The sequence below is a fragment of the Canis lupus genome, chromosome X (assembly GCF_011100685.1).
Source record: "Canis lupus familiaris isolate Mischka breed German Shepherd chromosome X, alternate assembly UU_Cfam_GSD_1.0, whole genome shotgun sequence".
Taxonomy (NCBI): Eukaryota; Metazoa; Chordata; class Mammalia; order Carnivora; family Canidae; genus Canis; species Canis lupus.
The window spans coordinates 116,949,420-116,966,195 of NC_049260.1; positions in this window are offsets into that span (position 1 = coordinate 116,949,420).

Genomic DNA, 16,776 nt, shown 5'->3' on the forward strand with positions numbered 1-16,776 from the left:
ACACAATGTACTCTATTGAATCTTTCCATGTGCCTGGAATTGATTATTGTAGCATCTAAAACACCTATCATTGCCATGACTTAACTCTATATAACTTTTTTTAGCATCATGAAAGCTAACACTTCAATACCATTGGGGATTTCAGGATCCTTCAGAGAAAAACTAGGAATGGGTTGTAGATGCAGACATCTTTTTGGTCTGTTAGTTTTGCACCAGATCTCTGAATAATCAGAGGAGCTCTAAAGAAACTTCTCTTGCCCTTCCCCAGCCAATTTGAAAACTATGGCTCAGACTGCTGAATTCACACAAACACAATCACTCTTCTCATTTTAGTGGGTCACAGAACGTGGTTCTAAAATTCTTTCTTTCAGGGCACCTGGGTGGCTCAGTCTGTTAGGTGTCCAGCTCTTGGTTTTGGCTCAGGTCATGATCTCAGGATCATGAGATCAAGTCCCATGTTGGGCTCCATGCTCAGTGGGAAGTCTGCTTGAGATTCTCTCTCTTCCTCTCCCTCCTCCTTTGCCTCTACCTTTGTTCTCTCTCTCTCTCTCTCTAAAGTAATAAAATCTTTAAAATTCTCTATTTCATACATAATTACAGTAATCCATTGAATAAAAACAAAGGCCCAGGAAGTTATATGAAAGAGTTTCTGCAGTAAGAACTGATTATAAAAGTGGTAGTAGCACTTGGGTGCCTGGGTAGCTCAGCCAGTGAAGCCTCTGACTCTTGATTTCAGCTCAGGTTGTGATCTCAAGGTTATGGCATCAGGCCCTGCATTGGGCTCCTCACTCAGTAAGGAGTCTGCAGGAGATTCTCTCTCTCTGTCTCCCTCTGCCTCCCTCCCCTAAAATAAATAAATAAATCTTTTAAAAAATGATTGTACCTTAAATTTAGGTTATAGCTCACTGTGTATTATTTTCTTTTTTTACAGCTTCAGACAAACAATAGCACTTAAAACTCACACCTGAGAATCATAAATGATGCAACAATTTCTAATTAATGATATACTTTTGGCTTTGGGGCTAAGCCAGTTTAGAGTATTATTATCTGCAAGGGAAACTCAAGATACAAAATTGGCCCTGGTATTTCAAAATACACATTTTGTTTCTCTGTGTCTTCCCTCACTTACCTTTATTTTACATTTGTATTTTTAAGTTGGAGTAAAAATATATTAGCCTAAATTATCCTTAATAACAAGTTTAATTAGAATTATTGATGCAAGTAGAGGCAAAAAAACCTGTTACAAACAAATTTACTCAAAGTTGTAATTATAGCATTATCTTGAAAACAATTACATCATACCCTGATACTCAAATAAATATATATACTGACTGCTTTAACTTACTCTCCACAGTGATATAATTTGTTTTACATTACTGAAATTATTTTCCTAGTATTATCTGTTTATGGCATAATAATAGTATAAAAGCCTTCATTGTATTTCTCTTTAACCATGGAGAATACTTTAGTTTAATCTTTCAAAAAGAAAATGAACCAATGACCTAAAGAGATATGTGGACAAATGGGGATAATCTAATAATTAGACCCGTCTTCTTTTGTTACCATCCCTCAAAATTATTCCCATTGTAAGAAGAAGCAAAGTGCATTTCATTTCCTCCCAGGCTGAATAGCTTCAGTTTGTTCATTATTTTCTTTTTAAATGTGGGGCTATTGATCCATTGATATATTGTAATATGATCCTAACATTTCAGTGTTCTTTGTGCTGTACCAATTAAGAAAGGTTTTGTTATAAAATCTTCACTATTGAGAATTCTATTTTTAACAGGAATTAGATTATCCTTTGGGGAAAACTCAATCTTTTCTGTCAATACATTACACATTTTCTCTCTTCCAACCATAATACAAAAGAAAGAGTGACCTTTGCAAAATGTCGTTCTATCATTTCTTGTTCACATAGTTAATATCAGTCATTAACATGGTATTTTGATGGTTAATTTAGTAACAATATATTGTGAGATTATAACACATGAGGAAATAAAATGTATGACAACAGTAACACAAAGGCTAAAAGTGGGGAAATGAATATCTGCTATTATAAGACTTTACATAAGAAGTGATATGTTATTTGAAGGTAGAATTCGATTAAAACTGTACACTACAAATCCTCAAGTAAACACTTTAAAAGTATACATATAGGTAACCAGCCAATAAGGAAAATACCAATACTAAATCTAAAACAAAACAGAAAACGAAGTAAAAGGGGAGCCAAAAAGTTGATGAGACACATAGAAAACAAATAGAAAGCATATTAACCATTACATTAAATTTAAATAGCATAACACTAAATAAAATGCAATCTAGTATTTGATATAAAAGCAAAATCTGATTATATGCTGTTAACAAAACCCTTGATTAAATAAAAAAGATATAGATTAGAAGTAGGATGAAAGGAAAAATATAACATGCTAACACTAGTCAAAAGAAAGTTGGGGAAAACTATAATAATATAAGATAAAGTATATTTCAGATCCAGGAATATTACCAAGGATAAAAAGTTATTTGATAATATAAAGGGGTCAGCTTTTTTTTTAGTTTTTCTTAAATAGTTTTATTCAGTTATAATTGTGCATATTTAAAGTGTATGATCTGAAATTTTTTGAAAAATGTATACATCACAAAAATCTCACCACATTCAAGAAAATGGATTTATCTATCTCCCCAAAAGTTTTCCTGTTACCTTTTTGTAGCTCCTTCCTTATATCTCTCCCCACATCACAGGCAACCACTGATATGCTGTCTGGAGGGGTAAATTTTATTATGCTGAGTGAAATAAGTCAATCAGAGAAAGACAATTATCATATGGTTTCACTCACATGTGGAATATAATAGTGAAAGAGACCTTAAGGGAATGGGGAGAAATTGAGTGGGGGAAAAATAAGAGAGGAAGACAAACTATGAGAGACTCTTAACTCTGGGAAACTAAGAGTTGCAGAAGGGGAGGTGGGGGGATAGGGTAACTGAGGGATGGGCATTAAGGAGGGCACACGATGAGATGAGCACTGGGTATTATATGTTGCTAAACTGAATGTGAATAAAATAAAATAAAATTTTTTTAAAAAGAGGTCAATTTTAAAAACAGGATATAATAGCCCAAAATGTGTATACATTGATTAAAATATCTTTAAAGTAAATGAAGCAAAAACCTTGAGTACTAAAGGGAGAAATAGACCACAGTTACAGCTGAAGATTATAAGATCCCTCTATTAACAATTGAGAGAAAAAGGCAAGATAGTAAATGAGCAATTATAAAAAATTATTAAAAATTAAGTTATCAACCTAATTAACTTTTGTGACAATTATATGATACTCCATTTTTTTAAAAAGGGAAGAAATTATATTGTTTTCTGACCAAAATAAAATTACATTAGAACACAATAACAGAAAGAAATCAAGTAAATCAGCAAATACGTATAAATTAAACAATGCACCACTAAATAAGCCATGGCTCAAATAAGAAATCACAAAGTAAATCAGAAATTATTTTGAACTAAAAGAAAAGGAAAATAAAATAAGCCAGAATTTGTAGTAAGCAGCTAAAATAGTGCTTATATGAAAATGTAGAGCAGTAAAGCCTTTGTTAGAAAAGAAGACAGTTTTGGGACACCTGGGTGGTTCAGTGGTTGAGCATCTGCCTTCAGCCCAGGGCGTGATCCTGAAGTCCTGGGATCAAGTCCCACATCGGGCTCCCTGCATGGAGCCTGCTTTTCCCTCTGCCTGTGTCTCTGCCTCTCTCTTTCTGTGTCTCTCATGAATAAATAAATAAAATCTTTAAAAAAACAAAGAAAAGAAGACAGTTTTAAAAACAATGATTTAATCTTCCACATTGGGAAATTAGAAAAAGATCGTTAAACAGAAAATAAACAAAGAAAAATAGGAGTATGGAAACTTTGGATGACAGGTTCATCTAACTGGCTTAATTGATATTTAGAGAACAGCCAACACAACAACAGCAAAATTCACATTCTTCGCAAGTGCGCAAGAGACATTCATCAACCTAGCCCACATTCAGGGCCATAAAACAAGGTTCAATAGATTTAAATGAATTCAAGTCACACAGTATGTTCTCTGACCACAGTAGAATTAAATTACAAATCAATAACATAAAGATACCTGGAAAATTTTCCAGATATTTGGAAGACAAATGAAAAACTTCTAAATAATCTCTGGAAGAAAGAAGTCACGGGAAAATTTTAAAAATACTTTTAAGTGAATGAAAATGAAAACAATGTCCATCAGAATTCATGGCATTTTGCTAAAGCAATATGTTGGGGGAAATTCATAGTTCTAAATGCATATAGTAGAAATGAAGGAGGGTTTTAAACCAAGCACCTCAAATTCCACATTAGGAAACTAAAAATGCCTTAAACTAATACAATGTTATATGTCAATTTTATCAACAAAACTGGGGGTTAGGCAAAACTCGAGTGAAAAAAAGAATAAATTAAATACAAAGTAATCAGAAGAAAGGAAATTATAATTGTGGATATAACTATAAAACAAAAAATTACAGGAAAACAAAACGATGAAACAAAAGGCTAGTGTTTTGAGAAAATTAACATCCTCAACAAACTTCTAGCCAGACTGATCAGAAAAAAAAAGGGAAAGATACAAATTACCATACATCAGGAGTCAGAAAGGTAATGTAAGTACAGATTCCACAAATATTAAAAACATAAGGAATATTATAAACAACTTTATGACAAGAAATTAGACACTTTAAATGAAATTATCAAATTCCTTGAAAGATTCAAATTAACAAAAATCACCTAAGAAGACATAGATAATCAGAATAGCTCTATATCTATTGAATAAATTCAATTAGTATTAAAAATCTTTTCATAATGCAAACTCCAGGTGGGATGACTATACTGGTGAACTTAAACACTTAAGGAAAAAAAATACCAATTCTACCTAAAATTCCACAGAAGCTCTTTTAAAAAACCAAACAGCTCCAAAATCATTACAGAAGGCCTGCATTACCTTGATACCAAAACCAGATAAAGATATTTTAAGAAAAAATTTCAGATAAATATACCTCATAAACTTACATGCCAAAAAAACTAAGTACAATGTAAAGAAATAGAACCTAGCTGTATATAAAAGTATCATGACCAGAGGGAGTTTATTTTAGAAATGCAAGACTGATTTAACATTTTAAAATCAATCAATGTAATTCACCTACTAACAAATCCAAGAAGAAAAACTATCATCTTAGACATATACCATACATTTGAAAAAAGTATTTCACATTCTTTCCAGTAAAAAAATTTTCATCAAATTAAAAATAGAAGGAAATTTCCTGATTTGTGTCCAAAGGACACAGGGTGTCAGAATGGTTAAAAAACAATAACCAATTATATGTTGCCTACAAGTGACTCATTTTAGACCTAAAGACACCTGCAGGTTGAAAGCGAAGAGGTAGAGAAATGTTTATCACACAAATAGATGTCAAAAGAATGCTAGAGTAGCAATACTTATATTGGGCAAACTACACTTTAAAACAAAGATTGTAACAAGAGACAAGGGCACTATATAATCATAAAGGATCAATCTGATAAGAAGATATAATAATTATAAATATTTGTGCACCCAACACAGGAGTACTCAAATACATGAAACAATTAAGAAAAAACATAAAGGAATTGATAATAATAAAATCATTGGTAATAATACAATAACACCCCACTTACATCAATGGACAGGTGATCTAAGCAGAAAACCAACAAGGAAACAATGGCTTTGAATGACACTGAACCCGAAGGATTTAATAGATACATTCAGAACATTTCATCTTAAAGAAGAAGAACACACATTATTTTTTACACGCACATGGGGCATTCTCCAGAACAGATTATAAATTCAGTCACAAAACAGGCCTCAATAAACACAAAAAGATTCGAGTCATACCATGCACCTTTTCTGACCACAATGCTATGAAACTAGAAATCAACTACAACAAAAATCTGGAAAGACCACAATTACATGGAAGTTAAAGCATATATTTAATAATGAATGGGTCAACCAGGAAATCAAAAAAGAAATTAAAAAATACATGGAAACAAATGAAAATGAAAACACAATGATCCAAAACTTGTGATGTAGCAAAAGCAGTCATAAGAGAGAAGTATGTAGCAATACAGCCCTACCTCGAGAAGCAAGAGAAATCTCAAATACACAGCATAACCTTACAGCTAAAGGAGCCAGAAAAAGAACAACAAATGAAGAAACCTAAATCCACCAGAAGAAATAATAAAGATTAGAGCACAGATAAATAATACAAAAAAGTAAAAAACAACAACAAAACATATCAATGAAACCAAGACCTGGTTCTTAGCAAAAATTAATAAAACGGATAAACCTCTAGCTAGACTTATCAAACAGAAAAGAGGTAGCCCCAAATAAATAAAAATACAACTGAGAATATTAACAACCAACACCACATAAATACAAAAGATTATAAGAGAATGTTATGAAAAATTATATATTAACAAGTTAGACAAGTTAGAAGAAGTGGATAAATTCCTAGAAACATAAATTATTAAAAGTGAAACAGGAAGAAATAGAAAATTTGAAAAGACCAATCACCACCAATGAAATTGAATCAATAATAAAGAAAATCCCAACAAACAAAAGTCCAGGGCCAGATATCTTCTCAGGTAAATTTTACCAAACATTTAAAGAAGAGTTAATACCTATTCTTCTCAAACTATTCCAAAGAATAGAAGAGGAAGGAAAACTTACAATTTCATTCTATGAGACCAGCATTACCCTGATACCAAAACCAGATAAAGACACCACTAAAAAAAGAGAACTACAGGTCAATATCCCTGAAGAACATAGTTGCAAAAATTCTCAATAAAATATTAGCAAAACAAATTCAACAAATACATTAAAGAAAATCATTCAGCATGGTCAAGTGGGATTTATTCCTGGGTTGCAAGGTGGTTCAATATTCACATATCAATGATAAGTGGATTCAGTAAAGTTGTAGTATACAAAATCAATATACAAAAATCTATTGTATTTCTATTCACCAATAATGAAGCAACAGAAAGAGAAATTAAAGAATCGATCTCATTTACAATTGCACCAAAAACAGTAAGATACCAGGGAATAAACCTAACCAAAGAGGTGAAAGACCTATACTCTGAAAACTATAAAAGGCTGATGAAAGAAGTGAAAGATGACACAAAGAAATGGAAAGACATTCCATGTTCATGGATTGGAAGGATAAATACTATTAAAATGACTATACTACCCAAAGCAATCTACACATTTAATACAATCCCTATCAAAAAACAACCAGCATTTTTCACAGAGCTAGAACAAACAATTCTAAAATCTGTATGGAACCGCAAAAGACCCTGAAAAGCCAAAGCAACCTATATAAAGAAAAGCAACACTGAAGGCATCACAATTCTGGACTTCAAGTTATATTACAAGGCTGTAGTGTTCAAGACACTGTGGCACTAGCACAAAAACAGACACATAGATCAATAGAATAGAATAGAGAGCCCAGAAATAAACCCACACTTATATGGTCAATTAATCTTCAACAAAGGATGCAAAAACATGCAATGAGAAAAAGGCTATTCAACAAGTGGTGTTGGGTAAGTCAGATAGCTTCATGCAAAAGAATGAAACTGGATCACTTTCTTGCATCGTATACAAATATCAAAATGGATGAAAGATATAAATGTGAGACTTGAAACCGTAAAAATCCTAGAAGAGAACACAGAACACAGGTAATAACTTCTTTGACATTGGCAGTAGCAACTTCTTTCTAGATATGTCTCCTGAGGCAAGGGAAACAAAAGCAAAAATAAACTATCGGGAGTACACCAAGATAAAAAGCTTCTGCACAGCAAAGGAAACAATCAACAAAACTAAAAGGCAACCTACAGAATGGGAGGAGATATTTTCAAATGACTTATCTGATAAAGGATTAGTATCCAAAATCTACAAAGAACTTATACAACTCAACACCCCAAAAAAGGAATAATCCAAATTAAAAAATGGGAAGAAGACATGAATAGACATTTCTCCAAAGAAGACATCCAGATGGCCAACAGACACATGAAAAGACGCTCAACATCACTGATCATCAGAGAAATGCAAATCAAAACTACAGAGAGATATCACCTCACATCTGTCAAAATGGCTAAAACCAATAATACAAGAAACAGCAGGTGTTGGTGAGGTTGTAGAGAAAGGGGAACTTTATTGCACTGTTGGGAATGTACACTGGGGCAGCCAGTCTGGAAAACAGTATGGAAGTTCTTCAAAATGTCAAAATTAGAATTACTCTCCAATTGCACTATTAGGTATTTGCCCAAAGAATACAAAAATACTAATTCAGAGGGATACATGCACCCTGATACTTGTATCTATACCAGCATTATCTGCAAAGCCAAACTATGGAAACAGCCCAAGTGTCCATCAACTGAATTTATACGCATTTATATGTTTCACAAATATTTTACCATGGACTTTGGTTTGTCTTTCAATTTTCAAAACACTGTGTTTTAAAGAGCAAACGTTTACTTTTGTTAAGGTCCAATTTCTCAACTTTTTTCTTTTATTATCTATACTTTTGGAGTATTTGTTAAGAATTGTTGTATGACTCAAAATCACATTTTACTTTTATGTTTCTTCTAGGAAATTTATAGTTTTATTTTTTTAAAGGCTTTATTTATTTATTCATGAGAGACACAGAGACACAGGCAGAGGGAGAAGCAGGCTCCATGCAGGGAGCCCGACGTGGGACTCCATCCCGAGTCTCCAGGATCAGGCCCTGGGCTGACGGCAGCGCTAAACCGCTGAGCCACCGGGGCTGCCCGGAAATTTATAGTTTTAGCTCTTAAATCTAAGTCTATTATTTCTTTTGTATAAATTTTTGTTATGGAATAAGGGAATAACAGGGATTATATTGATTTTCTATTTGTCTTTGTCTTTCAGGAGTTTGACTATGCTGTATCTATGTGTGATTCTCTGTGAGTACCCTATATGAGATTCCTTGAGCTTTTTGATTTTTTTTGTTTGTTTGTTTGTTTTTAATTTATTTTTTATTGGTGTTCAATTTACTAGCATACAGAATAACCCCCAGTGCCCGTCACCCATTCACTCCCACCCCCCGCCCTTCTCCCCTTCTACCACCCCTAGTTCGTTTCCCAGAGTTAGGAGTCTTTACGTTCTGTCTCCCTTTCTGATATTTCCCACACATTTCTTCTCCCTTCCCTTCTATTCCCTTTCACTATTATTTATATTCCCCAAATGAATGAGAACATATAATGTTTGTCCTTCTCCGACTGACTTACTTCACTCAGCATAATACCCTCCAGTTCCATCTACGTCGAAGCAAATGGTGGGTATTTGTCATTTCTAATAGCTGAGTAATATTCCATTGTATACATAAACCACATCTTCTTCATCCACTCATCTTTCGATGGACACCGAGGCTCCTTCCACAGTTTGGCTATCGTGGCCATTGCTGCTATAAACATCAGGGTGCAGATGTCCCGGCGTTTCACTGCATCTGTATCTTTGGGGTAAATCCCCAACAGTGCAATTGCTGGGTCGTAGGGCAGATCTATTTTTAACTCTTTGAGGAACCTCCACACAGTTTTCCAGAGTGGCTGCACCAGTTCACATTCTCACCAACAGTGTAAGAGGGTTCCCTTTTCTCCGCATCCTCTCCAACATTTGTGGTTTCCCTGACTTGCTAATTTGCCCCATTCTCGCTGGTGTGAGGTGGTATCTCATTGTAGTTTTGATTTGTATTTCCCTGATGGCAAGTGATGCAGAGCATTTTCTCATGTGCGTGTTGGCCATGTCTATGTCTTCCTCTGTGAGATTTCTGTTCATGTCTTTTGCCCATTTCATGATTGGATTGTTTGTTTCTTTGGTGCTGAGTTTAATAAGTTCTTTATAGATCTTGGAAACTAGCCCTTTATCTGATATGTCATTTGCAAATATCTTCTCCCATTCTGTAGGTTGTCTTTGAGTTTTGTTGACTGTATCCTTTGCTGTGCAAAAGCTTCTTATCTTGATGAAGTCCCAATAGTTCATTTTTGCTTTTGTTTCTTTTGCCTTCATGGATGTATCTTGCAAGAAGTTACTATGGCCGAGTTCAAAAAGGGTGTTGCCTGTGTTCTTCTCTAGGATTTTGATGAAGGAGGAAAGACTATCCATTGGAAGAAAGACAGTCTCTTCAATAAATGGTGCTGGGAAAATTGGACATCCACATGCAGAAGAATGAAACTAGACCACTCTCTTACACCATACACAAAGATAAACTCAAAATGGATGAAAGATCTAAATGTGAGACAAGATTCTTTGAGCTTTTTGGATCCTTAAGTTGATTTATTTTAAAAAGTAAATTTAGGAACTTTTGTCTATTATTTTTTTCAAGTATCTTTATGTCCTTGTTTTTCTTTGGGGAGGGGGGACTCCCATACACATAGGTGGCATGTTTGCATTGTCTCATAGAACTCTGCAGCTCTGTTTATTATTCCTTTAGCTTTTAAAGATGGGGTAATTTTCTTGATTTATCCTTAAGTTTACAATCTTTATTCTGTCATCTCAAATCTTCTACTGAACCCAAGTAGTGAATCTTCCATTTATGTCATTGTACTTTTTTTAAGTAGTCTCTACACCCAGTGTGGAGCTTAACGCAGGGCTTGAACTCATGACCCTGAGATCAAGACCTCAGCTGAGATCAAGAGTTGGACACTTAACAGAGCCATTCAGGCACCCCAAAGTCATTGTACTTTTATAATCTAGAATTCCCCCCTCTTTTTTTTTTTACAGTTTTCATTCCTCTGTTGTGATTCTCATTTTTTTTTACTACTTGTTAGCACTTAATTATCTTAATATTTAAATATGTTTCCATTAATTCTTTGAGTGTATTTATAATCGCTGTTTGAGTCTATTGCTAAATTCAACATCTAGGTGCAGTTTGTTTATATTGACTGTTTTTCTCCTGAGTTTGGGTCACACTTTTCTCTTTGTTAGCATGTTGAATAATTTTTGGTTGAAAACAGATTATTTTATATCATATATTATAGCACTTCTGGCTTCTATTGTATTTGTTCTTAATTTAAAAAAATCAATTGTGTTTTTGTTTTAAAAACTTGCCTGAGCTACTGTCTCCTGCACCTGTGCAGCCCCTGATGTCTCAGCTAAGGTTTTTTTTTAAATTCTTATTTATAATTTTTAGTCTGGCTTCATAGGGACTGCACCTGTGCCTGCATAGGGTAGTCATCAGTCTTCGAGTTGGAAAGTTTGCGCTCGGATACGATGAGCCCATTAGGCTTCCACCCTCTTGCAGACTTGAGCTGTGTCATTTCAGAAATGCATTCAAAGTTGCATCCAATTCTCATGTTTCCCTTGGCTTACATTTTTAAAAAAAATTTTTCTGGGTCTCCCCAGTGCATATGTGGTTTAGCAGTCAGCCAGGGGCGTGTGAAAGCTGATTTCAGCCCTTTTATGGCTCTGTAATTTCCAGGATCACCCCCCCCCCCTTAATGTTTTCCTTGTCTGCTATTCACCCAGAATCATTTTAACATGGCTGAGCTACTAAGGCCATGGGCATTTCCTCTGTGCTCTGACATGAGCCTGTCACTTTAAGCCAGCGAAGCCTTCAATTTTCTGCATCTCTCCCCTGCCCCTCAAAGCAATTTGAGTTCATCACCACTGGCTGCAAAGGTGCTGTTTGTGCCATCACTCTCAAATCACTAAATTACAGCTTTGACAGCTGAGAGGAGGCTGCCAAGATGGGAGTGACCCAAGAAGAGAAGTCCATAGCTTCACAACCGCTTTGATGCCATTTTCACCCAATGTTGTTAGAGTTTTCGAGAATAAATGCTTCTCAATGTGTGTTTGTCTTTGTTCAAATTCCTGCGTCTCAAAATAGTTTGGAATTTTTTTTAGGTTTTATGCTTGTTTTCTGCAGAAAGGATTATTCCACCTCCTCGTATTGTTACTGCCATAAGTCTCACTTCCTGTGGTTGATTTTGAGTTATAAACTCAGTTTATTTAAAAAATATTATATTTTGGGCAGCCCCGGTGGCCCAGTGGTTTAGCGCCGCCTTCGGCCCAGGGTGTGACCCTGGAGTCCCAGGATCGAGTCCCACATTGGGCTCCCTGCATGGAGCCTGCTTCTCCCTCTTCCTATGTCTCTGCCTCTCTCTCTCTCTCTCTGTGTCTCTCGTGAATAAATAAATAAAAATCTTTTTTTAATAATAAATTTATTTTTTATTGGTGTTCAATTTGCCAACATACAGAATAACACCCAGTGCTCATCCTGTCAAGTGCCCCCCTCAGTGCCCGAATAAATAAAAATCTTAAAAAAAGAAAGCTGGTACGATGATTTGAAAAAAAATATTTTTTTTTCTTGAGTGAGCGCCAATAGTATTATAGTTTTCTTTCAGAAACTTTGTTCATTTCATCTAGGCTGGTAGAATTATTGGCATGAAGTTGTTTATAAATATCCTCATCTTTTTTTCAAATGACCATACTTATTAATTTTTAATAGCTTCATTTAAGTATTATTGGCAAACTAGAAGGCGTGGATATTTAAATGCACAATTTGGTAAGTTTGACATACTTATTCGCCTGTGAAACTTTCACTACAATATATCCATGCCCCTCAAGGGTTTTCTTGTGCTCCTTGGTTTACTGCTCCCTGCTGCTATGCCCAGTCCCCAGCATCCCCAGACAATGTCTGATCTGTGTCCCATGAATACAGATTAGTCTGATTTTCTAGAACTATACGTAACTTAAATCATATATGTACCCTTCTATATTTGGCTTCTTTCAGAGAGAATAATTTAAGATTCATATGTTATTCCTCATATGAAATAGTTAATTCCTCCTAAATTCTGAGCAGTATTTTATTGTATATATATACATATATATACAATAAAATATATATATACATATATATATATGTATCACAGTATGATTATCAGTCACTTGTTGATGGACATTTGGGTTGTTTTTATTTTTTTGACCATTACAAATAAAGCTGCCATGAACATTTGTGTATAAGTTCTTAAGTACACATTGCTGTTGGTAAATGTTGAGGAGTAGATTGACTAGATCATATGGTAGGTATATGTTTGAATTTTAATAAACTATCATACTATATTCCAAGTTTGTAACTTAAAAGAATTTATTATTTTTAAGTGTTTATTTTAATTCTAGTTAGTTGACATACGGTGTACTATCAGTTTCAGATGTACGATTTAGTAATTCAACACTTCCATATATCATCCAGTGCTCATCAGGACAAGTGCACTCCTTAATCCCCATCACTCATTTTACCCATCCCCCACCCCACACTCACCTCCCCTCTGTTGACCATCAGCTTGTTTTCTAGAGTTATGAATCTGTTCTTGGTTTGCCTTTCTCTCCCTTTTTTGGTACACTTTGCTCATTTGTTTTGTTTCTTAAATTCCACATATGAGTGAAATCATAAGGTATTTGTCTTTCTCTGACTTATTCCACTTAGCATAATACTCTCTAGCTCCATCTGTATTGTTACAAATGGCAAGATTTAATTCTTTTTTATTGCCAAGTAATATGCCACTGTATGTACATACCGCTTCATTATCCATTCATCAGTAGATGCCCACTTGGATTATTTCCATAATTTGGCTATTGCAGGTAAACATCAGGGTGCATGTATCACTTTGATTTAGTATTTTTGTGTTGAGTAAATACCTAGTAGTGCAATTCCTAGATCATACCATCATCCTATTTTTAACTTCATGAGGAAACCCCATACTGTTTTCCAGAGTGACTATACCAGTTTGCATTCCCACCAAGAGTGAGAGAAGGTTCCCTTTTCTCCACATCCTAACCAACACATGTTGTTTCTTGTGTTGTTGATTTTAGCCATTTTGACAGGTATGAGATGACATCTCATTGTACTTTTGATTTGCATTTTCCTGATGATAACCAGTGTGATTTTAAAAATGAGCAAAGGACCTGAATAGACATTCATCCAAAGGAGACACACAAACAGCCATCAAGTACAGGAAAAGGTGTTAAACATTACTTATTATCAGAGAAATGCAAATAAAAACCACAATGAGATGTCGCATCACACTTATTAGAATAGCTATTATCAAAAACACAAGAATTAACAAATGCTAGTGAGGATGTAGAAATAAGGGGACCCTGGTGTGCTGCTGGTAGAAATATAAACTGGTACAGCAACTATGGAAAAAAGTATGAAGCTTCCTCAAAAAATTAAAAATAAAATCACCATATGATTCAGCACCCCCACTTCTGTTACACATACAAGGAAAATGAAATCACTTTCTTAAAGAAATATCTGTACTCTCATGTTAACTAGTGCATTATTCGTGATATCTAAGGCATGGAAATAATCTAAGTGTCCATCAATGGATGAATGGATAAAGAAAATGTGTTATTTATATAATGGAATATTATTCAGCCATGAAAAGGAAATGCTATTACTGTTTGGGACAACATGGTTGGACCTTGAGGGTATTGAGCATTGTGCTATGTGAAATAAAGAAAGAGAAAGACAACTACTGTATGATCTCACATGTAGAACCTAGAAAACACCAAACTCATAGAAACAGAGTGGAATGGTGGTTGTCAGGGGCTGATGGGTGGGGAAATGGGTCAAAATTGGTCAAAGGGTATAAACTTTAACTTATAAGTTCTAAGGATCTAAGGTACAGTATGGTGACTATAGTTAACAAAACTGCATTTTATACTTGACGTTATGAATTTAGAGCTTTAATATTCTCACTGTAGTAACAACAAAATGTTAAGTATGTTTGGTGAAAGGTATATTGACCAAGCTTATGGTGAAAAAACATTTAACAACATATATGTGTATTAAATCATTATGTTTTTTAAAAAATCATTATGTTTTATACTTTAAACTTACATAACGTTATACGTTGATTATATCTCAATCAAGCTAAAATCAAAAGGAATATCACCCAGCAATAAAAATTTACACACTACCAATATGCAGAGTAACATGAATTAATCTGAAAATATCACATAAATGATGATGCTAAATACAAAAGACTATTGTCTGGTTCCATTTATTTGAAATTCGATAAAAGCCAAAAATATAGTAGTAAAACAGTAGACCATTGTTTACCAGGGGCCAGGGGCAGGAAATATAATTGACTGCAAAGAGGCACAAGGAAATGTCTTGAGTGATGAAAATATAGTATTATAAATTTGAAATAGGTGGACTTATTTTATGTAAAAGCTGATCCCTCCCCTTCCAAAAAAGCAGTCAGTAGGAAGAATAAAAAAAGAAAAAAAGAAAAAGAAAACAAACATTTTGTGGTAAAATCTTCAGTCTTAAAGATTCTATTTTCAACAAGAATTAGATTTTCCCTTGGAGAAGATTGGATCTTTCTTTTCTATCATTAGAATAGACATTTTCTCTTTTCCAGCCTTATTACGATAAGAGGAATGACTTTTGCTGCATGCCCTTCTCTTGTCTCTTTGCGTAATTGACATCTATCTTTAAAATAGTTTAATTCTTCCACAAATGATCTTTCTACATGACACATTAATAATGAATTATTTTGTGTTCATAGTATCAAAATCAGCTTGATTGATTTGAAAAATGACTGATGATTTTGACAATTTGCAGACATGGACTTTCCAAAGAATTCAAAAAATTATTTTCAGGTAGAGTATATACTCAAATCTTTTCATCTTGATTTACCATAGCTTTGTCTCTTACAGATCTGACGGTTGGAATTTACCCATGGCTTTGGGTATCTATTTCTGAATAACAAAGTACTCCAAACTTTCTGGCATTAAGTAGCCACAATTTATTATTTCCCACAATTCTTCAATCTAGGCAGAATTACAGAATTAGCTGGGCTATTTTTCTGCTCCACATGCAGTCTGCTGTGTTTGAGGTGTCAAAGATGGCTTTTTCAGTCATGCCTCAGCTGATGCCTCAGCTAGGGTGATTGGGACAGCTAGGAAATGGTCAAACATCTCTCCATGCAGTGATCTTGGAATTCCTCTCAGCATTTGAGCTCAAAATAATAGACCTTCTTACATGGTGATTGACTTTACCAGCGCATTAGGCACCTATTCACTGCAGTGCTAGGACTAAAACAAGCATATCATTATCTCCACTATACTCTACTAGTCAAAGTAAGCTGTAAGGCCAGTCCACATTCAATTCGAAGGAAAACAGACTCCCACTTTGGAATTGAGAAGTTGTATGAATGCATAGATGGGTAGGGAAGAAATCAATAAAAGCCATTTTTGGAAATTACCATACATACTGTAAAATATCAAAGAACAAAATGAGTATACTAATAGAGTTAAGCTAGTACAACCTGGTAAACCTTGAGGTTAACTAACGTCATCTGAATTATGTGAGGGAAAAAAAATAAATAGAAGTTTTGTATTGGAAAGGAAAACCAACTTTAGTTGTTGCAACAGATAATCACTGACATTTTACAGGCTTAACACCATAAAGGTTTTTGTCTCATTCACTCAAACCTGACATGGGTTGGATGGCCTTCCACTATCTGGTATTTACTTCATCTGAAACATATGGTCTCTGAGCAAGGGAAGGATGGATGGAAGACACAAGTCACTTCTCTTCACAATCACTATTCGTATGACCCAGATCTAACTGTAAGGGAGGCTGGGAAATGTAAAGAAGATCATGAGTTATTTGGTGAGCACCAAATGTCTCTGTCCTAGTATATTAATGAGATACCC